The following is a 27,711-nucleotide window of genomic DNA, read 5'->3' as shown; positions in this document are numbered from 1 at the left end:
GCCCTGGGGGGGCCGATCTTTAAAAAATGTTTATGCCGGAAACCTTCGCGGGAGGTTACTCAACAACTTACCAAAGTTTCATGGCGATCGGATGAATAGTGTAGTAATGCATAAAGGACAAACAGACAGACAGACATACATTCGTTTTTATATATATATAGATAACATACTTCTCCAATACACCAATTCAAGGCACTATGGACAATACACTATATTGCACGAACCAGGCTCTGTAGCTGGAGGGCACCTACTTTGCTAGCACCAATTCAAATCTCTGTTTACCCACTTTCTTTCCCTTTCTCTCTTTGTCACAACATCACTACATGATTTTCCTTTTCAAATATCAGGTAGCGTATGACACAACTGCCACAAAGAAACTATCTTCCTGTCACAAAGCACCTAGTGGTGGCTACAACTGATTCTTTGATATTTGAATCATAGATTCTTTATTACATCTACTGCAGCCTTTAGTAAGCCCTGGTCCAGATGACCATGTAAGGGCAAAACACGTGTCGGCGGTTGAAACGTTTCAAATTGATTCCTGTAACACCTTGGAAATATGATAAACTCCAAAACTAGGAATAAAATCAAAATCAAAAATCATCACCAGCAATTTGGAGCATTTTTTATTTACTAATTTCTAACAAGGAGAAGGATGCACTCACACATTCTCAACCAGTTACCATTGAGGCATAACTAGGTCCAATACCTCGAGATAGCATCCTCCCATCAAAAGAAAAATGGCAATACTGTGATAAGTTGGCCTGGTATATGATGTCCACTATTCTAGTGGGCACCCTGCACCAGTCCAAACAACCCTTATGGTGATGGCTGTAAAGTCAACCTTATAGACCAGCTATCTTAGTGGTAGCATGGACAAAGCAGGCTTAGGCTAAAACTTCAGAGAGCATGTGAAGCCAGCTGTTTTACCAATTATAATCCCTTGAATACCAAATGAAAGGACACCACACAAGGTATATATCAAATATATATGTATTTATTACTAACACAACCCCTCTGCACTCTTTATGAGGTCAGAGATCGAAGTACATAACAAGTTACTCAATCAGCATATTTTAAGTTGCACAATATACAATTCTGCCCTAGGGTCCTCACGAACCATATACTAAGTAGGTGGTATAAGAACCACTACACGAACAGTGAGTAGGCCTAGGGCCTAAGGAATCACTGGGGCTACACTACCAGGAGCTGGATACGAGCTGTCCCACAAAGGATCTAGGCGACTGCGGTGTCGGTATCCGGATTGGACCCAACAAGCCTTGGTAACCGCAACCCATGCAGGAAGTAAAGATTGGCTTCTGTTCAGACCAGCAAGGTCTGAGGCGCTTCTCTTTTGGAAGGAAGCTGGAGCAAGCCCAGAGCAACCAGGCAAGCAGTGAAAGTACAAAGATTCGTCTTCAGGGGGCGTACCAGCCAACGGGCCAGCAACCGGGAAGACGCGTCAAGCTGAAATGCAGGAGTGGGCGCCACGCGGCATTCGTGGAGTGAGGAGGGCTGAGCTCTGGTGCAAATGATACTTGGGGCTGGGGCTTCTCTTACCCCAATGCACAACTGTGAGGGTGCCTCGGTCGTTGCGCAGCTAGCATAGTGCAGGTAGTCCAGGATAACCGGTCCCACGTCTCTCGTGTCTGCCACGCATCTCAGCATTGCTGTGTCCATGGATCGAAGTCAGAGAAGTCTGGAAGTCCAGTTTCTGAGTCGCTGAGTCATCGGGTTCCCGCTGGAGCGTCGACAAAGCAAACCGGCAAGTTACTGGTGGTGCCTGTTTGAACAGGGTGGTCACTCCTTGACCACAAGAGAGATCTTCTTCAGTCTTCTAGTCAGCATAGAATGTCGAAGTCCAGGAGTTCTGTATCATAGTTTCTTTCCAGGGTAATCTGAAGTCTCTAGACTCAGCTCCTAACTTTATACTAAACTAAGGGGCTGGATTACCTGCTAGGTCCTTCCTATGGGTGGAACCTGGGATTGGGTTGGTTACACCCCTTTCCCTTTGTCCAGTTTCACGGTAGAGCTAGGGCTGGAGTGCCCCAGCAACTGGTTTGAACTGGGCTATGCATGGAGCACCTTGTGTGCCCCAGGCAGTGTCTCATTTTGCAGCCCTCCCTGCCCCCAATACACTAAACGCCTGTCTGGGGAGGTGCTAGCACCTCCCAAGACATGAAACCTTTTGTCCAGGCCTCCCCTGCCGGAGTTTCGTCCAGCAGCAGGAGGTCAGACTAGTGTCTGTGGCAGCAGCATCCACTTTTGTGATGCTGAGGCTCTGTTTAACTTTAACCGGTTAAAGCAGTAACCAACATGTCTTCTCCCTCTAGAAGGGTGGAATGTAACCCCCGCTGCCAGAATTGGCAGGGGGGGGTAGTATTCGAGAGCATATGACTCCTTACACGACATGTTTTGATAAAGCCAAACCAAAGTTAGCATTAACCGCTAGGATTATAATGCACTTAAGAGTATATGGTTTGGCTATATCATAGAACAGCTATAAGGACATGGTTCCGAATGCTGCAGAAGGGCTCAGCTCATGCTAGAGCACCCTCTCACATAAAACCAAGCACTCTGCCTCCAGGATTGTCTAGGCCTACCATAGGAGTGACTTATAGGTGCATATGTGTCTATATATAAGGTTAGATATAGGAATACTATATCTAAGTAAGGGGTGATTACACAACCTTACCCAAGCTGAGTGATCAGCCTGTGGTGTCAGTTTGGATGGCCAGCCAGGGGTGGCATAATACATGCTGCAGCCCCTGGTAGGCCCTGGATGCACCTCTGCCCTGGGTACCTATGGTACACTATACAGGGGCTCACAGAGGTGACCCAATACCAATCAGGTATGTACCTAAAGTACATGGTATCAATTTAGAGAGAGAACAGATGGGCTGTGGGTCTGATTAGCAGGCCCACAGCCACACTAAAGTCGAAAAACCAGTAAATCACAGCAAAAAGTGGGGGTGACTATAGGAAGCACATCCAACTCTCCTACACAAGGAGAAGGATGCAATCACACATTCTCCACCAGTTACCATTGAGGCATAACTAGGTCCAATACCTCGAGATAGCATCTCCCCAATAAAAGAAAAATGGCAATACTACCCGGGAAGAGAAACTTTGGACCTTTTTTCTCAAATAGAACTAGTGCATGGAATAATACCTCTAACACCATTTACGGTGTTGGGGTATGATTCCAACATGTTTGATACCAAACACGACAGGGTTTGTTACAACCAGTTTAGAGATAGCCATCGCGTAATGACGCATTGTCTGTCTATATATCGTAATGGCCGAACACGGTAGAATGGACTCTGTGGATTGTAGGGGTGACCTGCTCATGTATGTAGGGGCACCATCACACTTATAACCGAGCATCCTGCCTTCAGGATTGAAAGTCCTACCTTAGGGGTGGCATAGGTTTTAAGTGTAGTAACCTCAGATATAAAAAAAAAATCATATCTGTCGTAAGTGGTGCTTGAACCAGCTTACACAGGTTGCAATGGCAGGCCTGTAGTCACAGTTTGAGTGGTCTGTCATGGTTGGCATAATACGGGCTGCAGCCCATGGGAGACCCCTGGTGTACCTATGCCCTGGGTACCTTAGTACCATGTACTAAGGTCTTAGAAGGGTACACCAGTAGCCAAAAAGGAAGGTGCCAAAGTACTTATCACTGTCAAATTTAGGGTGAAAGTACAGTGACTGGGGTCCTGATTAGCAGGATCCTGGTGAGACTAGTCGGAAAACAGAATAACAGAATAACATCAGAAAAAAATGGGGGTAACCATGAAAGCAGATCCTACTTTTTTTTTTTAATTAAATCTGTTTATTGGTATTTGTAAATTCAACAATACAAAAGGTACTGCTTTACAATCAGAATTGCTCTTCAGTAATTCACAGGGATTAGGATATCAACAGTGTGACTCATCAGTGGCAGCATGACAATGCAAGTGAAGTAGTTTGTAGCAGGACACCAATGTCCAGGTGTGTCTGCCGAGTAGAAAACAGGAGTCAGCCCTTCACCTTGTTATAAGGAGGAGGACAAGCATTGCATATCCGTCCCATCCCCAAATGGTTAGCATGTGCAATAGAACAAACAACTACAACTAACTACGACACTATTGCCAGGGTACATTGCCTTTCGCCCCAGTTCTCAGCCCCACCAGCCTAGATCCCCCCCCTCCCCTTCCGCTCCCACTCAGTTGACCCGCAAGGTTCTTCACCAGGCGTTGCATCGCCGCCGTGTCGCGCATTGCATCGAGGGTATGTCTGCCATGATGCTGCCTGCTCCCCCGCCCCTCCCGCTTGTGGTGTCGGTCTAGGTCCCCACCGCCCCCTCCTCCGCAGCAATTCTAGTCTCCAGCATAGTGTTTAGCATGTGTTCCCATCTCTCTGATGAAAGCAGATCCTACTTTCTTATAGTCGGGATAAGGGATGCAATGTTTGGGAACGTATAAAAACTATTTATTTCATTTGACTGCAGCTTTCTAGTTAAAAACTGTATATAAAGTAAATAGATTTGTGTCAGGATGGTATGACAGCATGTTCGATGCCCACCATTCATTGACAACAGACTGTCCATGAACATAAATGCAGTAACCTAGTTACCAACTCAAAAGAGTTGACAAGCCGATTCTGCACTTGCATACTCTGAACTCTATTCTGGTCCCAAGCCTGAGTCCCTGTAGGTCATCGCCAACATCTATATGTAAACCCTGCTGTATGACTATGATATGCAAGACCCCACAGGCTACGATATTCTTGCACACAACTGGGGTGTACAGCAGCACCCCTTGGTACGGTCAAGACAGTGGAACCACAACTTGATGACCCCAAAATCTGTTGAGATGCTGTGGTCGGATGTCTGTAGAGTGTGAGGAGATGGGGAGAGAGAGAGCATACCTGTGATCAAATGCATAACAGAAATGGCATTTTTTTTTATGTAAAAGGGAGTGTTTTATAACTACGTCATGCCTACCTACATGCATTGTGGCATGGTAATATGTAATAATTGTGCAGTAGTGATGAATGATTATGTTCGATATGCCACCGGAGATACAAATGTTGACCCAGTCTGAGATGATGTTACTTACCAAGAAGCCACATGTCAATGAAAAGCCCCAGCAACCAAATGACATGTAATATGTAGCTGTCGGAAAATGAGAATGAAACTGTTGTGCTGCTCAGTGAAGGTGCCCCCGTCATTGCAGACAGCCTGCATGTTGATGGAGTGCCAAAAGTGTCTGTGTCAGAAGAGCTGTTCTATGTGGCGAGGTGACTAAGGTGCCACATGGGTGCACCCAATGGCACTTAGCACACGAGGGAAGTTGTTAAAGGCATTACATTCCCTTGCCACCCTTTGCATTTCCACCTTTGAGTGTGGCATGCCAATTACCTGCTGCACTCTTTTAGTGATGCACCTGAGAACCTGATGCAGGCATCAGGTCTGGCTTGTCTGTAAGAAGCCAACATTGTCAGATGACCACTGAAAAGATCCAATGGGCATGAAATGGAGTGCTGGTATTTTGACATAGGCTGGAATAGTCTGGGAGCGGGTTGTAGGTGAGTTCATCTCCTGCTACCCATTACAAACCATGGCCAGGATCAGGTGGAAAGTGGTACTATGCTACAGTAGCTTCCCTGGACATACGAAGGATGTTAATCCTTTGCCTGTAAGCTCTCTCTCTCTTCCTCCTCAAATAATTCCTATTCAAAAGAAGGGGTAAAACGGGTTTGGTGTGTGTGTGTTCTTTTCTGATGCTGTCAGCCCGGCTACAATTGGGCATTTCATCTTAAGGTATGCGATGGAGTTCAGAACAATCATTCATTATTACCAGATGTGTTGTATGCGTTATAATCCTTGTAATATACATGTCATGAATTTAGTTGTAAGGAACAATAGCAAAACTGTTGAAACACACCTTTCCCCATGTACACACATTAAACAGCCTCTTAGTTGCAGAGTCTCCCAATATTTTAAATTCAGATCTACAATAATATAAATATCTAAACATAGTTTCATGAACATATTTACTTTTTAATTCACTTTACCATACGGCGATGTCTGCCAGACTACAGAATATGCCTAGGGTAAAGTAAATATTTTTTCAAAATTAAAAAAATATTTTTATTGTATAAATTGCAATAAAATATTTGTATTTCATTCTTTAAAAGTATGACTAAAACAACAGCAATATTGAATACATGTTTAAATAAAAATTAAAGTAGTTTAAATATATTTAATTTAAAAAAATGCTCAAGTACTTTTTGAATAAAATCCGACCAACAGAAAAAAACGTTAAATAATTTATTATAAATTAATAATTACCAAAAGTGATAAATGCAATTATTTAAAAGTTAGCTAGATTTAATAGCATTTTGCCTTAAATTAATAAAAAATGTAAAAGGAATACTAAAATATTTTATAATTACTTTAAAAATGTGTCAAATTTGTACATATTTTTTATCATTACATTTTATTTATATATATTTTTAGCTATTTTAGATAATTTAAGGTCATCTAACATTATTTCCTACTGGGATTTTAATTTATGCCCCTAACTCCATTATTTTCTACAGGAGGGGTGGGAAAATACCAGTGCTTGGCCTTATGTGGTGCTAGTCTTACTCCAGTTCAGAGCTGGAATACTTTACTACAATTTTGGGCGCTTTTGGATATAGTAACTATAGACAGGGCCACTAGAATTATGTGGCAGGAGAGGTCCAAATTATATGGCAGGGTTGAGTAAATTAGGCAAACTATGCGGTGTAAAGCTGCACATTTTTTAATAGTATTACTTCATTATTTTGCACTTTCTACACTTGTAAGTACTGTCTGGGCATTGGGATCACCTCATTAGCACCACTTTAATACCCAAATATAGCAATAAGCAACAATAAGTTGACCAGTCAATCTTTGCATAAGTTCTTCTCTAGTGTGTTTATCTAGGTACCTATATTGATACTCCTATTTCTGACCCTTGTCCGGTTATTAATTCACTAATGTCCATACAACGGCACAGAAACCCGTTTTCAGATTAGGTCATAGCGCATGCTGTCACATTAAGCAAGCACTAACCCTCCAGCCCCCTAGAAAGCACACCGAGTTCTCAAAACAAATCAAACCTCCAGCAAACCTGGGAAATCCCCCGCAGCTATTGTTTTGATTTCGCTCGAGAACTCCTGAAAAGAATGTAAGAACGAGTTTAGAAAAAGGTCTATAGCCAAGTGACACAAGTAACAGACATTGTTGTGATTGTATACAACCAATACTAACCTTTATAAAAATATATAAAGTCCAACTGTATTGAAAAACATCAAACGGTAAATATTTATGGATATCATTTTATTAGTATTTGGTATATGTATTTGTATTTTTTCTTTTTTTTGAATTTTCTTTTTTTACAATTCTTTTTTAGATATAAAGATTTTTCTTTTCAGTTAAAAACATATTAGAAAAAGAACATCATCAATAGACTTGAAACTATACAAATTTGTTGAAGGCAAAGCAGTAGATAACACTACGCGCGTTTCGGCTCTTGAGCCTTCTTCAGGTGACCGTCTATTGCTAGTAAATACTTTCGATCCAGACCTGATGAGTGGCGTAGATGTAAAAGGTCAGTGGCAATTGGGGGCTTCTTGATAACTTTCGGGCATGAGTAGATGAATGAGGATGTCGAGGCAGTATGCTTCAAAAATTATAGAACGTAGTAGGTATCTAGACGTCAATAATTACAGTCTTATCGGATCCTTACGGGCACAGATGGATGAATTGAATCTTGGAACCATTTAATTCAGACGTGGTAAGATGTGATAGGTATCTAGACGTCAATATTTATAGTCTTTTCAGTTCCTTTCGCAAAATTGATGCTGGAGATGATATAAATGCGGCTGCTGTGACTAAAATTTCAAATAATATCTCAGAAAAATGAGCGTTATTTCAATGAGGAAAAATGAAGAGAGGAAGATCATGTAAGGGCGTCTTTAGCAGTCTAAAGCGAGACTGTGAATGATTTCCCAGGAGCTTGAACCTATATGATGCATAGTATTCATATTTTCATATCTGCCAGTGATTGCAGAGCGCTATGAGCTCCCGGTCTAATACGATTAACGAGATGCCGACTGCCTGCACGCAAGAACACTGGATACAAACCTGGATACAAAGAATGTAAAAACGACCAGTCCTTATGACATTCTTACTGACGTCTTATGTCCATCCTTACGTCAAACTCAGCACCTTTCAGGTATAAATATACCAACGCTGCCCTAAGCAAACACACGGTGGTGACGAGCTTGGAGCAGCGCTACTTGCCGGGGAGCCCAGCTGATGCAGAAACCCCACGGACGCTGCCCCTCCCTTTTTGGCGCGCTGAGAGAGACGCTGCCTTTTCTCCTGCCGAGAAATCCAGCCTCCGGCGTTTCCAGCCGCCCTCGCGGGTAACTGGGATATCGAGTCCTGAGACAGAGATACCAACCCTCCAGCCTTCTAAATCCCAGGTACTGAACTGACTAACCCCTTACAGAAAATTCTTGAGTCAGATCCTTGGCAAAACAAACTTAACTTAAACTGCTACTTATTTACTCCCGCCCACGTATTAGGCTTAGGTCAGGTACACCGGGGTAGGCGTAGTTAGAAGCACCAGTTGAGAACGATTAGTCAATGTATATATGTATGTATATCTTTTATCCATTTTAAGTATCATATGGCTAAGAAACCATATAAATGCTTTTACAGTATTATTTTATAATCCTGCTTTTACTGTATGCACTTTACTTAACTATAAGTATTGCAATAATAGCGATTCATTTCTCTTGTATGAGAAAAGAGACTGATCAATAAATAACACCTTTTTATTGAAAACGCCCGTCTCTTCCTTTTCTCTACAATCTGGTGAAACTAAGTATGCACGTACTGACTGAGTGAAATAGTTGTCTTTTGTTTTCACACGACTCTAGAGATATACTCTTGATTAGGGGGGAGCAAAGTTGTCATGTTCTATGGTTGTCAGAAACTAAATCCCTTCTTGTCTATCCAGGGAGGTTAAACTCCTCCTTGCCTATTCGAGAAAGTTTCTAGTGAACTCTGAGCTAGCTGGCACACATAACTTTAAGTCTAATATCGTCAGTAGAAGACCTAGTTAACCACAGTCCTACGTCTATACTATTGAAGATATTATTCCAATGCGCAGAGCCTATTGGGAAAATAGGAACTACACTACATGGCGCCCAACGGTTTGGATAGGCGATAAATCTAACGCAAGACATTAGAGTAACTCAGTCGTGCTTTTTCACACAGACCCCTTTTTTTCCCATAAAACTCCAAAGATGTCTGGAGTGGGTGAAAGGTTAAATCAGCCAAACTTAGTAGGAGGAGACTCCTATATATGGTTTTTGGTTTATTCAACGTTGAAGGATACAGTGTTCCAAAATATTGTGCATCTAATCTTTGTTTCCTGATCTGCAACAAAAACCCTTCTTCACAGTAAAATGTCAGAAACTGAAGAAGAAAGGGAGACAGCTAGAGTAGCAGCTCAACTCCTAGCAGAAGACACAAGTCTCCTACAGCAAGACCCGGGTGCAATACTCATCCCGGTCAGCATAAGAAAAACTATAACTTTAAAACTTATAGAAAATGGACTAACACCAAGAGGTGGTACAGTCATATTCGTAATTGAGGCACACGAATATCGGCAGACAGAGGTATTCTATTCATGGATAAATTTTCCAGCAGCAAACGCTGTAACAAAGGAGTTCCACTATTTCAAAATAGAGGAACCACCGGATGAGTACACTCCTTTCGAGGAGGTGGAAATACCACTCAAATACCAAGAGCACCTGCTCTGGTTTAAAGGCGCCCTAAAACATAATGATCACATCACCAGGCTCGGTCCACTAGGTAGACCAGGAGCAACGTGGCCGGTTCTAGCCGGCTACACACCACATCCAGACATTGAAAAAATGTCGAAACCAGAACTTTTAGCACAGCTAGAACAACTGGTTAAAATACACAGACAATTAGTCCAATATGTAATGCGGACTTCAACAGTCCAACCAACTATTAAAATTCCACAGCTGACCCCTCATCAGGGGAACACAAATAAAATCACACCACAGAACATACAGTCCTGTCTAGGTAAAGTACCAATTAAAAGGGAACAAATTCCATTCTGGTTAGCACAGAAAATCACTCAAATAGAGGTGGTATTTCCAGATACCACCCCTGTTGAGAAACACAGAATTCTGACTATCTGTCTTCCAATGGGGATCGCACCACATGTGGAGGACTGTGACACTTGGGGTACAGTCTTTGCTTCCATTTACACAAAAACACATGGTGTTCCGTCCATGTCGGTAATACCAGAGGTGCTAAAACAGATTCAATATGAATACGGTCCAGAACCTGCTTTAACTCTGGGTATGAAATTACTGAAAGACTTTAAGCAGGTCTCGGCAATATTACTAGCAAACATAAAGGGGGAAGCAGCAAATGTGGCAATCCGCCAAAGATTGAAGGAAACAGATATAGCAGACCAACCATTTGAACTTGCCAGAATCATAGAAAAATCCTATGAAGAACTAGGAAGAGATAGTTTGGGTGGGAAACCAGTGAAACCCCAACTAATAGAAAATCCTGAAAAGGTATTTATTAAAAATAATCTAAACACTTCAAAAAAGAACTGGGATGGAAATAAACAATCCACTCCCAAAGAAAAAAGATTCCAGTCCAGAGGAAGGTCTCCACGGCAGAGAGAAAGATCTCCGGACCAAGGACACAAGTCTCCCCAGAGGGAGCCCTCTGAGAAAAAATACAACCTTAGAAATAGGGATAATTTGAAGAAACCTGATAGATATCAAGATATTGATACACGGCCCTCTCGATCTTTTCAGACTTCCACGCAGAAATCGGAAAGAAGAGGACGGTCAGAACACAGGGAACAGCTCGTCAAGTCCAAAGACAAAGAACCTGCTCATCAAAGTAAAAAGTTACAATTTCCAAAGAAGAAGGTAGCCAGCATTAAAATAATCAAACATGCCGAGGATCCTGAGGACTCAGTTGAAAAACGGAGAGTGGGCTCAGACAATGCTAGACAGCGCAGCAGAAGTGAGCATAGCTCGCAAGATCCTGATAAATCATCTGGAGACAGTGGACACGAATGAATACATTCAAGTGGAAACTGCAGATACCAGAGTTAGCAAACCTCATAAAATATATGAAATAACTTTACGTATAGAGGGAGATAAGACTAGGAAAATAAGGGGTCTATTTTGGGATAATCTCTCCAAGGGCTATGACATCCTTCTAGCTGAAAAAGACTGGCCACCAGAGTTTGTCAGGGAGTGCCCTCATGGCGAAGAAATGATTATGCCTGCCTTCTCAAATCATATTCCAATTCATAAAAAATATACACTTGCAAGAAAAAGGGCAGTAGCCCAAGCTCCTGCACTATATAAAAATCATGTGGGATGGGATGAGGACTCTCCTCCTCACAAGATCCAGTTAAAATCTCAACCGACTGCACAGAGGCAGTACCCAATTAAGCAAGAAGCTAAAAAACAGGTCAGGGAGATCTTAGATCAACTTGAATACCAGGGGGTGATTGAAACATGCACCTCACAAGTAAACAATCCTTTGTTTCCTGTCTCCAAACCAGATAATTCATATCGTCTAGTTTTGGACTACAGACACCTTAACACATGCTGCAAAACTCACACAGTGCCGCACTAATGAATAGCATAGTGCGTAAAAAAATACAAAACAACATTAGACATCTCTAATGGATTCTTTTGTCAAAATATAGCACCAGAAAGCAGATATTTGACCGCTTTCTCAATAAATGGCTCGCAGAAAAATTTATGTTGTTTGCCCCAAGGGTTCAAGAACAGCCCAGGATTATTCTCAGCGAGAGTAACAGAGTTACTACAAATATATCATGACGAGGCAGTATCTTATGTCGATGACATCTATCTAACAGATAATAACTTGGATACTCACTTGAAAAGAGTGAACACCATAATACTTGGGTTCGCAGCAGAGGGTTACAAATTTAACTTCAAAAAGTCAAGAATTGCCCATCTAACGGTCCTGTTTTTAGGATATGAATTATCAAGTGAAGGCAAAAGCCTGGCTGACAATTTCCTAGAGAAATGTGCTGTAATCCAAGCACCTAGAACACTGAAAAACTTGCAATCAATTCTAGGTTTCCTAAATTTCGGAAGAACTAACATTATAAATTATGCAGAGAGGGTTAAACCCCTCTATGATCTAATAAAACCAGATTTTAAAAGAATCAATTGGACTCAAAAACACACAGAAATTTTGAGATCTTTACAAACAGACATGTTAGTGAAAACAAAACTGCAAACACGCGATAACACACGCAACCTTGTAATCCGAGTCATCCCAGGAAGATGCGGATTCACATACCTAACCTCTAATGAGGGAGAAACGGTACCAATAGCATGCAAATCACATTTATACACAGAAGCTGAAAAAACATTCAGCATTAATGAAAACATTGTTCAAGCGGTTAAAACAGCTGTAGCAAGAGAAAGAGACCAAGCTGGCGGCAGACGAATTACAGTCAGAACAGCAGAATCAGCCTTTGAGGCATTAACAAGCCCATGTAATTTACCTACTATGGCATTAAATCCAAAATGGGTCCAATGGGAGAATTCTCTTGCTACGGACAAAGTAAAATACTATTTTGATCCAGAAAAGACAAAATTAAAAAATCTAGAATATGAAAGAGAATATCCTCTGCCAATCGACATTCTGCCCATACGACAGTACGCCTGTGTAATACATACAGACGGACATGCTCAACCCTCAGTTTGGGGAGAGCAAGCATACAACGCCACATGCGAGATTGTAAAAGACGTGTGGCGCGGAGGTAAATTGAGACCACTGTTTTCAAAAACACACTCAGTGGAAAATAATTCAGAAGAACAAACTGAAATAATAGCGTTAAAAATGGCGCTAGATAATGCCAACCCCGAATTCCCGACACTAATAGTGTGCGATTCGTATTACTGCGTCAAATCATACAATAATGATTTACAGAAATGGATTCAAAACGGTTACAAAGATGACACAGGTGCAACAATAAAGCAAAAATCGCTTTGGGAACAAATAGTTCTTTTAAAGAAAGAACTACCAAAGACTCACGTGATACACTCACTGAGTCATCAGCGTGATGGCGTTCACGTTGCAGGGAATTCATTGGCTGAGACAGCCACAGCGGAAACAACTAAATCAGCTTCCGTAGCTACTAAAAAGCGTTCAGTAAAATACATTGACGGGGAAACAATGCTGGCGGTAAAAACGTCTTCAAAAGGCGAATGCTCAGCGCTACCCATCATGTATCCACTCAGTTATACATACATAATCGATGCGAACTCCGTTCCTTTTGCTCAAATCCCTGGAGTGGGGGATAGGGTAATTCCAAACAGGAACAGGAGAGGCTTCTTATTACAAGAAGCACATATGGGATTAGGTTTAAGGCATCAGACAATCAAAGAATCTTTAACAGAATTAAAATCATAATACTGGTGGCCGGGGATGAGCATGGATAATCACATATTTGCAAAAAATTGTGAAAACTGCAACAGAGATCGCAGTGGTGAACCGGCCGAGGTAGTGCCAGAACACATAATAGAAAGCATAAAGCAATCTATTCGCATGATTAAACAAGAAACATGCGTCCCAATGTATATTATTTGAGACTATCATCACTTAAAATGTAGACCCCAGCTCTCGGCTGACGTCTGAACTGTTATAAAAAGATTTGCGAGTCTATAATGGCATATACGCATGGGGCATGCTACATTCTGACCATTGCCCTGCTTTTAGCTCTCGAGCTTATGGGGGGTGTATGGCCAGCATGGGCATTGCATTGCGGGACTCTAATCACTTCCTTACTGAGGGAAACGGGATGGTGTAAAGAAAAAACCAAGGCACAGAGCAATCTATAACGGCAAAGGTATTAGGTTCGGGAGCTGGGTGGGTCAAACATTTAATAAGTGTCCAACGTAGTCTTAATAATCTGCCAAGAAATTCTCTGAGAGGTCTCAGTCCGTACGAACTATTGTTTGGGACTAGAATGTTAATCCAGGACCTCGATAGTCAAACTTCAGTGGTTAAAGAAAAATGCTTTGATATCAAAGATCGTTTGGCTATTTTACAGGACTTAAACGAAACAAGAAAAGACCTGAGCAACATAAAGTTAAAACAGCAGCCAATAACCACTGAGGAGAAACCACCTGTCCCAGCAAGGCCTGTCTGGATTCCAAAAATTGGGGATCTGGTCAGAGAGAAGATCACGGTGAAGAAGGAATTTGGGCCTTCTTACAGAAAAGCAGTTCCTGTCTTGTCTGTCAACGGGACAAGATCAGTAGTACTACCGCCCCTTGCTGGTAAAAAGGAGAACCGAGTTGTATCCATCGACCTGGTTAAACCACAATCATGTGGCCGATAACAAGTAGTAGGCCAAGTGGACTCCCAAGAAGTAGCAGAACACCAAAGTTTGCTACAAACACAGAGGTTCAAACTGAAAGACTAATCACACCTGATAAACCTACAGTGATTCAACAAGGACTATGCAACAAAGCGATGGAACTTAAACCTCTTGAAACCCAAATCAAAGCTTTACATCAAGAAACTCCATTCTATAGTGAAGTAACCACAGACTATGCTAATGAAACAAAGCAAATACCTAAAGCAAAAAGGAATCCAGAAGCAATTGAAACAATTGACAGAACAGCATCCGGCTACTTCATCAACTTCGATGATTTTTCTGAGGATCTGAGTGAACCCGAGGAACAGCCGACAACAAAAACTTTTAAAGACAAAGCAAAGGAACTCTTTTATCAACTAAAAGAAACCTATCTGATTTCTCCATGGATTGAAATTTGGGTGTCACTAGGTGTATTTGTCCCCATACTTTGGCTCATCATGGTACTATGCTTGGGACATTTCATTGAGGGAAAATATGCTACAATGGACACAGCAAGTCAGAATATCAACTTGGTCCTGAAACCACACAAGTCTTCACACATCGAGAAAAGAGAACTTTCTTCAGTAAACTTCACAGCCAATCCTATACCCGTTGGGGTAGCATGGGACAAAACTGATTACGAAATATATGGTCCGGTTGAGCTCCTGAAGTATCCTCATCAATTCAAGATTTCATTGAGTGACTTTGTAAAACCAAGCACATTCGCTGATGATTGGGACTTTGAAAGTATTAATGATATGATGTCTGATCTAGTAATGTCAGCTAAATTTACAGAACATGATTATTTGCAAGGTTCATCTAATTACGATCAAATGTTTTGTTACAACCATTATGGTAACCATTATCTGCATAAATCTACTCAATCTAGAAATGTTTTACATTTTAACCAATGGGAACATTGTGCAACTCCACCAAAAGGCAGTTCAAAGACATTTTTTGATAAATATTCATACTTTTCAGGGTTCAACATAAGTAATGCAGAATCATTTTATTTTAAATTGTTAAATAAGACAGGAGTGAAAACCATGCTTACAAACACAAAATTGATATATTCGGACTCATTTTTTGAAAAAATGAATACATTCGGTTTTGATTTCTGGAACAATAACATTGAAACGAAAACGATCTGGGGCACAAAAGATTGGCAAGTGCAAGGTATAGAATCATTATTTAGAGCCTGCATGATCCCAGAACAAATTATATTTTTGAATGACACAATTCAACAGACTACCTGTCTTGACCTAGCAAAAATCAAAGACTTAAATAAACCGTCTATTCCAAAACCAACACCTAACAGTAATAGCACTACGGATGTTGAGATAGACATATCCCATATTTTAAACCAAAACAGAACACATCCTGATTGGAAACAATGGTTGATCTGGCCCACAGACACAAATAACTGTCAAGACAGATTCCTGAACAAAATACAGGGGTTCACATTGACCAGGCCAGACCCAAGATACTCCCAGAGACAACATCCAGGGATTGTAACTACTTACAGTGTGGGGAAACTCTGCCTTCAATGGCTACATACATCCACACTGTCAGAAATTAAGCAACACTTAACTTTACTTAAAGAAGGTGCTGACTTGCGTGATTTCATCATGGGACCACGCAAACAGCGTCAAAAACGTTTCGTAGCGGCCTCTATATATGCAGCTTAGAACGAAGCTTGGAAAGTAACTCAAATTGAGACAGCAGAAAAAATACGGGAAATTGACCGTGTTAATTTGGAAAAATCACTTTCTGTTGTGGACAATGGGTTAATGACTCTGTCTTCCAGAATATATTCACTGGACAGTATTGTATCTTCTGAAATCGACATAATAGAGCAAGACTCACTGATGTTGCAACACGGTCAGTCTCAATTAAGTTCTATTGTACAGCGTGGCTGGACGTTACAAAATCTGCGTTCAGGCTATTTGCCTTGGCGTTTAATCAACACAACGTCACTATTTAATATCTTTAACCTTACTGATAAACAAATCAGTTTGGCACAAAAGGGTGCTGACTATACAATTCTGAGCATTGAAAAACTTGAGAGATTACCATTGACAATGTCAGAACGACCTGTCATTGAATGGATAATACATGGGATAATAAATATTCCGATAACCACTTTCCAGTTTCAATACTGCCAAAAATATATACAGGCAGGCCAGTATGAAAGGTTGGGTAAAGGATACATTAAGTCAACATGGAACTTGTCCTATACACACACATGTGTCAGTAATAAAGGACAGAGTGTATTTCTTAGTGGTAATAATTGTGAAAAATCACTAAGTGGCATACTTCTGTGTCAGGGTATAAGTTTGCATGGGGCCTGTGAAGGGACTTCAAATAACCTTTCATGTCACCAGTTAGGCACACCTGCAACACAAATAGAACCATTCTTTAGAAGACTTTCGAACGGGAGTTACATTCTAATTGTAGATCACAGATGTTGTGGCTTGCTGCCAGGAAAACCTTATCTTGTAAGCGTGACTTCCAGGGTCATGTGCTGTGAAAGAGTATTGTTCCCGAATGATGCTCCAGACAGGGAGGGAAGGTTATGGCCCAGTTTAAAAATCTCTTCTATTCGAATTGATACTTTAAGCAGAATGAAGACTGTGCTCCTACAGACGCCAACCCAGTTGACGTCATCAAAAGAAACGTATGATCTCCAAGTTGCAAGGACAACGGCAGAGATTCATTCAATGTTATCAACAAATTGCCCCCTACACTTCGCAGAAATGCTGAACGAAATCTTAAATATTTCTGATACAAGTGGTATCGCAAGTGTATTTAAGACAGTTTTTTCAGGAGCTTTAACCCCATTCAAAGCGATCCTGGGTATTTTTCCAAATTTCGTCCATTCCATCTTTGGCGGACTTCCACTCCTGTTGGGACTCGTAGCAGGCATTTTATTCTTGCTACTCTTGCTTCGTTATGGCAAGCCATGTCACAGACAAGACTCCAGCAACAATGCAAGAAACGATCCTAGCTATCCGCTACCGGGACCGCATAACTAAAGTCCTTGGCTTAGCCCGGCTATGAGATCTGAATATGACCTGGTTTCTTTCATTCAGACCCATCTGGCAGAATTGTGTTATGCCTGTATTAAGGTGCATGCTATGCGGCGAAGAATGCGTGTTGGACACCTGTCTTACACTACAATCGTAAGTACCATTGGATGCAGATACTTTGTTGGGTCCAGTAAAGGCTCATGCATTGTGCTGTCCCCAGCGGCTACCTATCCTGATGACGGCATTCGTGGAGACTTCACCACTACGATTGAAGAGGTAGTGAAGTACAAGATGAAAGCAGCATCGACCAGGTACGACCTTCTGTAAGCAGTTCTGATCGAACCATCATTGAAAGCAATCATGCGCATGACTGCATGGTAGCGACATTTTCCAACCTAGTCGAACTTTCACCAGAAGCTGTAGACTGTTTTTTCGACAGTCTGTCTGAAATGATATTTTCACCAGAACAGAGAGATTGATTTTTAAACAAACTTGCACACGGCGTTCCCTGAACTCTGAATTTGGCCTTCAGTCTTTTGAAAACAAAGTGACTGAACTATTTTTTCTCTTCTCCCCTGAAAAGCGAAAACTTTTTTCCCAATTCCAAAATATTTACCTTTTTGGCACTTATCTTCTGCTTAAAGTAAAACTATTCTTAGAGAACAGAGCTTCTATTCTTAGGAATACTAGAGACATTACATTACCTCAACCTCTAGTTTATATGCAATTAATTGTATTTATATGTGATGAGATGGTCTCGCAATTATTTTTTCTGTATCAAGAGCCATTTCATGTGTAATTTCGCAAATCATTCATGCTGATATAAAATATGCAGCTCCTTTTTGAATGATTATACTGCTTGAATGCATACAGTACCTATACTCATTTCGTGCATTTCGCATACGCCATTTTTCAAATACAAAAAAAAATGTTTTTGGGGTGGTTCGGTATACACTTGCACTGTTAGTTATGTTTACTATTGCTTAGGTTAGTAAATATGTATATAAAATCGTGGAGTGGGTGTAGTGTGTTTATCTAGGTACCTATATTGATACTCCTATTTCTGACCCTTGTCCGGTTATTAATTCACTAATGTCCATACAACGGCACAGAAACCCGTTTTCAGATTAGGTCATAGCGCATGCTGTCACATTAAGCAAGCACTATCCCTCCAGCCCCCTAGAAAGCACACCGAGTTCTCAAAACAAATCAAACCTCCAGCAGACATGGGAAATCCCCCGCAGCTATTGTTTTGATTTCGCTCGAGAACTCCTGAAAAGAATGTAAGAACGACCAGTCCTTATGACATTCTTACTGACGTCTTATGTCCATCCTTACGTCAAACTCGGCAAACACGGTGGTGACGAGCTTGGAGCAGCGCTACTTGCCGGGGAGCCCAGCTGATGCAGAAAGCCCACGGACGCTGCCCCTCCCTTTTTGACGCGCTAAGAGAGACGCTGCCTTTTCTCCTGCCGAGAAATCCAGCCTCCGGCGTTTCCAGCTGCCCTCGCGGGTAACTGGGATATCGAGTCCTGAGACAGAGATACCAACCCTCCAGCCTTCTAAATCCCAGGTACTGAACTGACTAACCCCTTACAGAGAATTCTTGAGTCAGATCCTTGGCAAAACAAACTTAACTTAAACTGCTACTTATTTACTCCCGCCCACGTATTAGGCTTAGGTCAGGTACACCGGGGTAGGCGTAGTTAGAAGCACCAGTTGAGAACGATTAGTCAATGTATATATGTATGTATATCTTTTATCCATTTTAAGTATCATATGGCTAAGAAACCATATAAATGCTTTTACAGTATTATTTTATAATCCTGCTTTTACTGTATGCACTTTACTTAACTATAAGTATTGCAATAATAGCGATTCATTTCTCTTGTATGAGAAAAGAGACTGATCAATAAATAACACCTTTTTATTGAAAACGCCCGTCTCTTCCTTTTCTCTACAATCTGGTGAAACTAAGTATGCACGTACTGACTGAGTGAAATAGTTGTCTTTTGTTTTCACACGACTCTAGAGATATACTCTTGTTTAGGGGGGAGCAAAGTTGTCATGTTCTATGGTTGTCAGAAACTAAATCCCTTCTTGTCTATCCAGGGAGGTTAAACTCCTCCTTGCCTATTCGAGAAAGTTTCTAGTGAACTCTGAGCTAGCTGGCACACATAACTTTAAGTCTAATATCGTCAGTAGAAGACCTAGTTAACCACAGTCCTACGTCTATCCTATTGAAGATATTATTCCAATGCGCAGAGCCTATTGGGAAAATAGGAACTACACTACACTTCCACTGTGCAGTTATACATTCCTCTGCGTTTTTAGTAACTTTTGAATCGTTTGAGCTAGAAACCACATTTTGTGGGGTAAAAATCTGCAGATTATGAATCAGATGATGGATAAAGTGGCAAATGTGTCAGATCAAAAATTGTCCAGTGACCCTGACTATAGATCTGCAGTTTGTAAATAGCTATAAGCTTACTCTTTTTTTAGGAGGCTGACGTCCCTTCCCAAACTCCTCCCTAACCGTTTCTTATCCCCCTAACTCCTCCCTAATCCCTTCCCCTTTAGTAGAAAGTATTCACCATTTCCAGGCTCTTTCCTAAGTCACTCTCACATGTACTCTTAAAATGTATATCTACATATGTAGGGACTCCGCAGTCGGGCAGCGATCTCTGCACATATGGTTATAAACAAGGCGGAGGAGTAAACTGCACATGTAGGTTTGTGAATTACATTTTGTAGCACTCCAGAATGTGCTACAAAATGTAGTTTGTGAATAGTCCCCATAGTCTTTATCTTGCCTTATTTGTTGAGGTGATCTAAATTAAAGCATATGTTATTCGAAAGTGATAAGTCTTATAGGGACCCCAACTAAGTTTTAATTGATCAATTCTATGCTCAAGCCTGGCTGACCAGAGACTTTTATCTCATGCATGGTCCTTCTTCATACCCTGTTTATGAAAAACACACTCAGTGGAAAATAATTCAGAAGAACAAACTGAAATAATAGCGTTAAAAATGGCGCTAGATAATGCCAACCCCGAATTCCCGACACTAATAGTGTGCGATTCGTATTACTGCGTCAAATCATACAATAATGATTTACAGAAATGGATTCAAAACGGTTACAAAGATGACACAGGTGCAACAATAAAGCAAAAATCGCTTTGGGAACAAATAGTTCTTTTAAAGAAAGAACTACCAAAGACTCACGTGATACACTCACTGAGTCATCAGCGTGATGGCGTTCACGTTGCAGGGAATTCATTGGCTGAGACAGCCACAGCGGAAACAACTAAATCAGCTTCCGTAGCTACTAAAAAGCGTTCAGTAAAATACATTGACGGGGAAACAATGCTGGCGGTAAAAACGTCATCAAAAGGCGAATGCTCAGCGCTACCCATCATGTATCCACTCAGTTATACATACATAATCGATGCGAACTCCGTTCCTTTTGCTCAAATCCCTGGAGTGGGGGATAGGGTAATTCCAAACAGGAACAGGAGAGGCTTCTTATTACAAGAAGCACATATGGGATTAGGTTTAAGGCATCAGACAATCAAAGAATCTTTAACAGAATTAAAATCATAATACTGGTGGCCGGGGATGAGCATGGATAATCACATATTTGCAAAAAATTGTGAAAACTGCAACAGAGATCGCAGTGGTGAACCGGCCGAGGTAGTGCCAGAACACATAATAGAAAGCATAAAGCAATCTATTCGCATGATTAAACAAGAAACATGCGTCCCAATGTATATTATTTGAGACTATCATCATTTAAAATGTAGACCCCAGCTCTCGGCTGACGTCTGAACTGTTATAAAAAGATTTGCGAGTCTATAATGGCATATACGCATGGGGCATGCTACATTCTGACCATTGCCCTGCTTTTAGCTCTCGAGCTTATGGGGGGTGTATGGCCAGCATGGGCATTGCATTGCGGGACTCTTATCACTTCCTTACTGAGGGAAACGGGATGGTGTAAAGAAAAAACCAAGGCACAGAACAATCTATAACGGCAAAGGTATTAGGTTCGGGAGCTGGGTGGGTCAAACATTTAATAAGTGTCCAACGTAGTCTTAATAATCTGCCAAGAAATTCTCTGAGAGGTCTCAGTCCGTACGAACTATTGTTTGGGACTAGAATTTTAATCCAGGACCTCGATAGTCAAACTTCAGTGGTTAAAGAAAAATGCTTTGATATCAAAGATCGTTTGGCTATTTTACAGGACTTAAACGAAACAAGAAAAGACCTGAGCAACATAAAGTTAAAACAGCAGCCAATAACCACTGAGGAGAAACCACCTGTCCCAGCAAGGCCTGTCTGGATTCCAAAAATTGGGGATCTGGTCAGAGAGAAGATCACGGTGAAGAAGGAATTTGGGCCTTCTTACAGAAAAGCAGTTCCTGTCTTGTCTGTCAACGGGACAAGATCAGTAGTACTACCGCCACTTGCTGGTAAAAAGGAGAACCGAGTTGTATCCATCGACCTGGTTAAACCACAATCATGTGGCCGATAACAAGTAGTAGGCCAAGTGGACTCCCAAGAAGTAGCAGAACACCAAAGTTTGCTACAAACACAGAGGTTCAAACTGAAAGACTAATCACACCTGATAAACCTACAGTGATTCAACAAGGACTATGCAACAAAGCGATGGAACTTAAACCTCTTGAAACCCAAATCAAAGCTTTACATCAAGAAACTCCATTCTATAGTGAAGTAACCACAGACTATGCTAATGAAACAAAGCAAATACCTAAAGCAAAAAGGAATCCAGAAGCAATTGAAACAATTGACAGAACAGCATCCGGCTACTTCATCAACTTCGATGATTTTTCTGAGGATCTGAGTGAACCCGAGGAACAGCTGACAACAACAACTTTTAAAGACAAAGCAAAGGAACTCTTTTATCAACTAAAAGAAACCTATCTGATTTCTCCATGGATTGAAATTTGGGTGTCACTAGGTGTATTTGTCCCCATACTTTGGCTCATCATGGTACTATGCTTGGGACATTTCATTGAGGGAAAATATGCTACAATGGACACAGCAAGTCAGAATATCAACTTGGTCCTGAAACCACACAAGTCTTCACACATCGAGAAAAGAGAACTTTCTTCAGTAAACTTCACAGCCAATCCTATACCCGTTGGGGTAGCATGGGACAAAACTGATTACGAAATATATGGTCCGGTTGAGCTCCTGAAGTATCCTCATCAATTCAAGATTTCATTGAGTGACTTTGTAAAACCAAGCACATTCGCTGATGATTGGGACTTTGAAAGTATTAATGATATGATGTCTGATCTAGTAATGTCAGCTAAATTTACAGAACATGATTATTTGCAAGGTTCATCTAATTACGATCAAATGTTTTGTTACAACCATTATGGTAACCATTATCTGCATAAATCTACTCAATCTAGAAATGTTTTACATTTTAACCAATGGGAACATTGTGCAACTCCACCAAAAGGCAGTTCAAAGACATTTTTTGATAAATATTCATACTTTTCAGGGTTCAACATAAGTAATGCAGAATCATTTTATTTTAAATTGTTAAATAAGACAGGAGTGAAAACCATGCTTACAAACACAAAATTGATATATTCGGACTCATTTTTTGAAAAAATGAATACATTCGGTTTTGATTTCTGGAACAATAACATTGAAACGAAAACGATCTGGGGCACAAAAGATTGGCAAGTGCAAGGTATAGAATCATTATTTAGAGCCTGCATGATCCCAGAACAAATTATATTTTTGAATGACACAATTCAACAGACTACCTGTCTTGACCTAGCAAAAATCAAAGACTTAAATAAACCGTCTATTCCAAAACCAACACCTAACAGTAATAGCACTACGGATGTTGAGATAGACATATCCCATATTTTAAACCAAAACAGAACACATCCTGATTGGAAACAATGGTTGATCTGGCCCACAGACACAAATAACTGTCAAGACAGATTCCTGAACAAAATACAGGGGTTCACATTGACCAGGCCAGACCCAAGATACTCCCAGAGACAACATCCAGGGATTGTAACTACTTACAGTGTGGGGAAACTCTGCCTTCAATGGCTACATACATCCACACTGTCAGAAATTAAGCAACACTTAACTTTACTTAAAGAAGGTGCTGACTTGCGTGATTTCATCATGGGACCACGCAAACAGCGTCAAAAACGTTTCATAGCGGCCTCTATATATGCAGCTTACAACGAAGCTTGGAAAGTAACTCAAATTGAGACAGCAGAAAAAATACGGGAAATTGACCGTGTTAATTTGGAAAAATCACTTTCTGTTGTGGACAATGGGTTAATGACTCTGTCTTCCAGAATATATTCACTGGACAGTATTGTATCTTCTGAAATCGACATAATAGAGCAAGACTCACTGATGTTGCAACACGGTCAGTCTCAATTACGTTCTATTGTACAGCGTGGCTGGACGTTACAAAATCTGCGTTCAGGCTATTTGCCTTGGCGTTTAATCAACACAACGTCACTATTTAATATCTTTAACCTTACTGATAAACAAATCAGTTTGGCACAAAAGGGTGCTGACTATACAATTCTGAGCATTGAAAAACTTGAGAGATTACCATTGACAATGTCAGAACGACCTGTCATTGAATGGATAATACATGGGATAATAAATATTCCGATAACCACTTTCCAGTTTCAATACTGCCAAAAATATATACAGGCAGGCCAGTATGAAAGGTTGGGTAAAGGATACATTAAGTCAACATGGAACTTGCCCTATACACACACATGTGTCAGTAATAAAGGACAGAGTGTATTTCTTAGTGGTAATAATTGTGAAAAATCACTAAGTGGCATACTTCTGTGTCAGGGTATAAGTTTGCATGGGGCCTGTGAAGGGACTTCAAATAACCTTTCATGTCACCAGTTAGGCACACCTGCAACACAAATAGAACCATTCTTTAGAAGACTTTCGAACGGGAGTTACATTCTAATTGTAGATCACAGATGTTGTGGCTTGCTGCCAGGAAAACCTTATCTTGTAAGCGTGACTTCCAGGGTCATGTGCTGTGAAAGAGTATTGTTCCCGAATGATGCTCCAGACAGGGAGGGAAGGTTATGGCCCAGTTTAAAAATCTCTTCTATTCGAATTGATACTTTAAGCAGAATGAAGACTGTGCTCCTACAGACGCCAACCCAGTTGACGTCATCAAAAGAAACGTATGATCTCCAAGTTGCAAGGACAACGGCAGAGATTCATTCAATGTTATCAACAAATTGCCCCCTACACTTCGCAGAAATGCTGAACGAAATCTTAAATATTTCTGATACAAGTGGTATCGCAAGTGTATTTAAGACAGTTTTTTCAGGAGCTTTAACCCCATTCAAAGCGATCCTGGGTATTTTTCCAAATTTCGTCCATTCCATCTTTGGCGGACTTCCACTCCTGTTGGGACTCGTAGCAGGCATATTATTCTTGCTACTCTTGCTTCGTTATGGCAAGCCATGTCACAGACAAGACTCCAGCAACAATGGAAGAAACGATCCTAGCTATCCGCTACCGGGACCGCATAACTAAAGTCCTTGGCTTAGCCCGGCTACGAGATCTGAATATGACCTGGTTTCTTTCATTCAGACCCATCTGGCAGAATTGTGTTATGCCTGTATTAAGGTGCATGCTATGCGGCGAAGAATGCGTGTTGGACACCTGTCTTACACTACAATCGTAAGTACCATTGGATGCAGATACTTTGTTGGGTCCAGTAAAGGCTCATGCATTGTGCTGTCCCCAGCGGCTACCTATCCTGATGACGGCATTCGTGGAGACTTCACCACTACGATTGAAGAGGTAGTGAAGTACAAGATGAAAGCAGCATCGACCAGGTACGACCTTCTGTAAGCAGTTCTGATCGAACCATCATTGAAAGCAATCATGCGCATGACTGCATGGTAGCGACATTTTCCAACCTAGTCGAACTTTCACCAGAAGCTGTAGACTGTTTTTTCGACAGTCTGTCTGAAATGATGTTTTCACCAGAACAGAGAGATTGATTTTTAAACAAACTTGCACACGGCGTTCCCTGAACTCTGAATTTGGCCTTCAGTCTTTTGAAAACAAAGTGACTGTGAACTATTTTTTCTCTTCTCCCCTGAAAAGCGAAAACTTTTTTCCCAATTCCAAAATATTTACCTTTTTGGCACTTATCTTCTGCTTAAAGTAAAACTATTCTTAGAGAACAGAGCTTCTATTCTTAGGAATACTAGAGACATTACATTACCTCAACCTCTAGTTTATATGCAATTAATTGTATTTATATGTGATGGGATGGTCTCGCAATTATTTTTTCTGTATCAAGAGCCATTTCATGTGTAATTTCGCAAATCATTCATGCTGATATAAAATATGCAGCTCCTTTTTGAATGATTATACTGCTTGAATGCATACAGTACCTATACTCATTTCGTGCATTTCGCATACGCCATTTTTCAAATACAAAAAAAAATGTTTTTGGGGTGGTTCGGTATACACTTGCACTGTTAGTTATGTTTACTATTGCTTAGGTTAGTAAATATGTACATAAAATCGTGGAGTGGGTGTAGTGTGTTTATCTAGGTACCTATATTGATACTCCTATTTCTGACCCTTGTCCGGTTATTAATTCACTAATGTCCATACAACGGCACAGAAACCCGTTTTCAGATTAGGTCATAGCGCATGCTGTCACATTAAGCAAGCACTATCCCTCCAGCCCCCTAGAAAGCACACCGAGTTCTCAAAACAAATCAAACCTCCAGCAGACATGGGAAATCCCCCGCAGCTATTGTTTTGATTTCGCTCGAGAACTCCTGAAAAGAATGTAAGAACGACCAGTCCTTATGACATTCTTACGGACGTCCTATGTCCATCCTTACGTCAAACTCGGCAAACACGGTGGTGACGAGCTTGGAGCAGCGCTACTTGCCGGGGAGCCCAGCTGATGCAGAAAGCCCACGGACGCTGCCCCTCCCTTTTTGACGCGCTAAGAGAGACGCTGCCTTTTCTCCTGCCGAGAAATCCAGCCTCCGGCGTTTCCAGCTGCCCTCGCGGGTAACTGGGATATCGAGTCCTGAGACAGAGATACCAACCCTCCAGCCTTCTAAATCCCAGGTACTGAACTGACTAACCCCTTACAGAGAATTCTTGAGTCAGATCCTTGGCAAAACAAACTTAACTTAAACTGCTACTTATTTACTCCCGCCCACGTATTAGGCTTAGGTCAGGTACACCGGGGTAGGCGTAGTTAGAAGCACCAGTTGAGAACGATTAGTCAATGTATATATGTATGTATATCTTTTATCCATTTTAAGTATCATATGGCTAAGAAACCATATAAATGCTTTTACAGTATTATTTTATAATCCTGCTTTTACTGTATGCACTTTACTTAACTATAAGTATTGCAATAATAGCGATTCATTTCTCTTGTATGAGAAAAGAGACTGATCAATAAATAACACCTTTTTATTGAAAACGCCCGTCTCTTCCTTTTCTCTACAATCTGGTGAAACTAAGTATGCACGTACTGACTGAGTGAAATAGTTGTCTTTTGTTTTCACACGACTCTAGAGATATACTCTTGTTTAGGGGGGAGCAAAGTTGTCATGTTCTATGGTTGTCAGAAACTAAATCCCTATTTGTCTATCCAGGGAGGTTAAACTCCTCCTTGCCTATTCGAGAAAGTTTCTAGTGAACTCTGAGCTAGCTGGCACACATAACTTTAAGTCTAATATCGTCAGTAGAAGACCTAGTTAACCACAGTCCTACGTCTATCCTATTGAAGATATTATTCCAATGCGCAGAGCCTATTGGGAAAATAGGAACTACACTACACTTCCACTGTGCAGTTATACATTCCTCTGCGTTTTTAGTAACTTTTGAATCGTTTGAGCTAGAAACCACATTTTGTGGGGTAAAAATCTGCAGATTATGAATCAGATGATGGATAAAGTGGCAAATGTGTCAGATCAAAAATTGTCCAGTGACCCTGACTATAGATCTGCAGTTTGTAAATAGCTATAAGCTTACTCTTTTTTTAGCAGGCTGACGTCCCTTCCCAAACTCCTCCCTAACCGTTTCTTATCCCCCTAACTCCTCCCTAATCCCTTCCCCTTTAGTAGAAAGTATTCACCATT

The 27,711-nt window shown here is 41.0% G+C and overlaps 1 protein-coding gene across 3 annotated transcripts in view; it reads left to right on the top strand.

The window, feature by feature from the left end:
* Positions 1–27,711, top strand: part of LOC144792107 (myoferlin-like) — a 3,514,236-nt gene that overhangs the window by 1,894,804 nt on the left and 1,591,721 nt on the right. The gene's annotated exons all lie outside the window — the stretch shown is intronic.

Source organism: Lissotriton helveticus, chromosome 11 (genome assembly GCF_964261635.1).
Source record: "Lissotriton helveticus chromosome 11, aLisHel1.1, whole genome shotgun sequence".
Lineage (NCBI taxonomy): Eukaryota > Metazoa > Chordata > Amphibia > Caudata > Salamandridae > Lissotriton > Lissotriton helveticus.
Note: the sequence above shows the minus strand (reverse complement) of the source record. Positions and strands in the feature narration are given on the sequence as shown.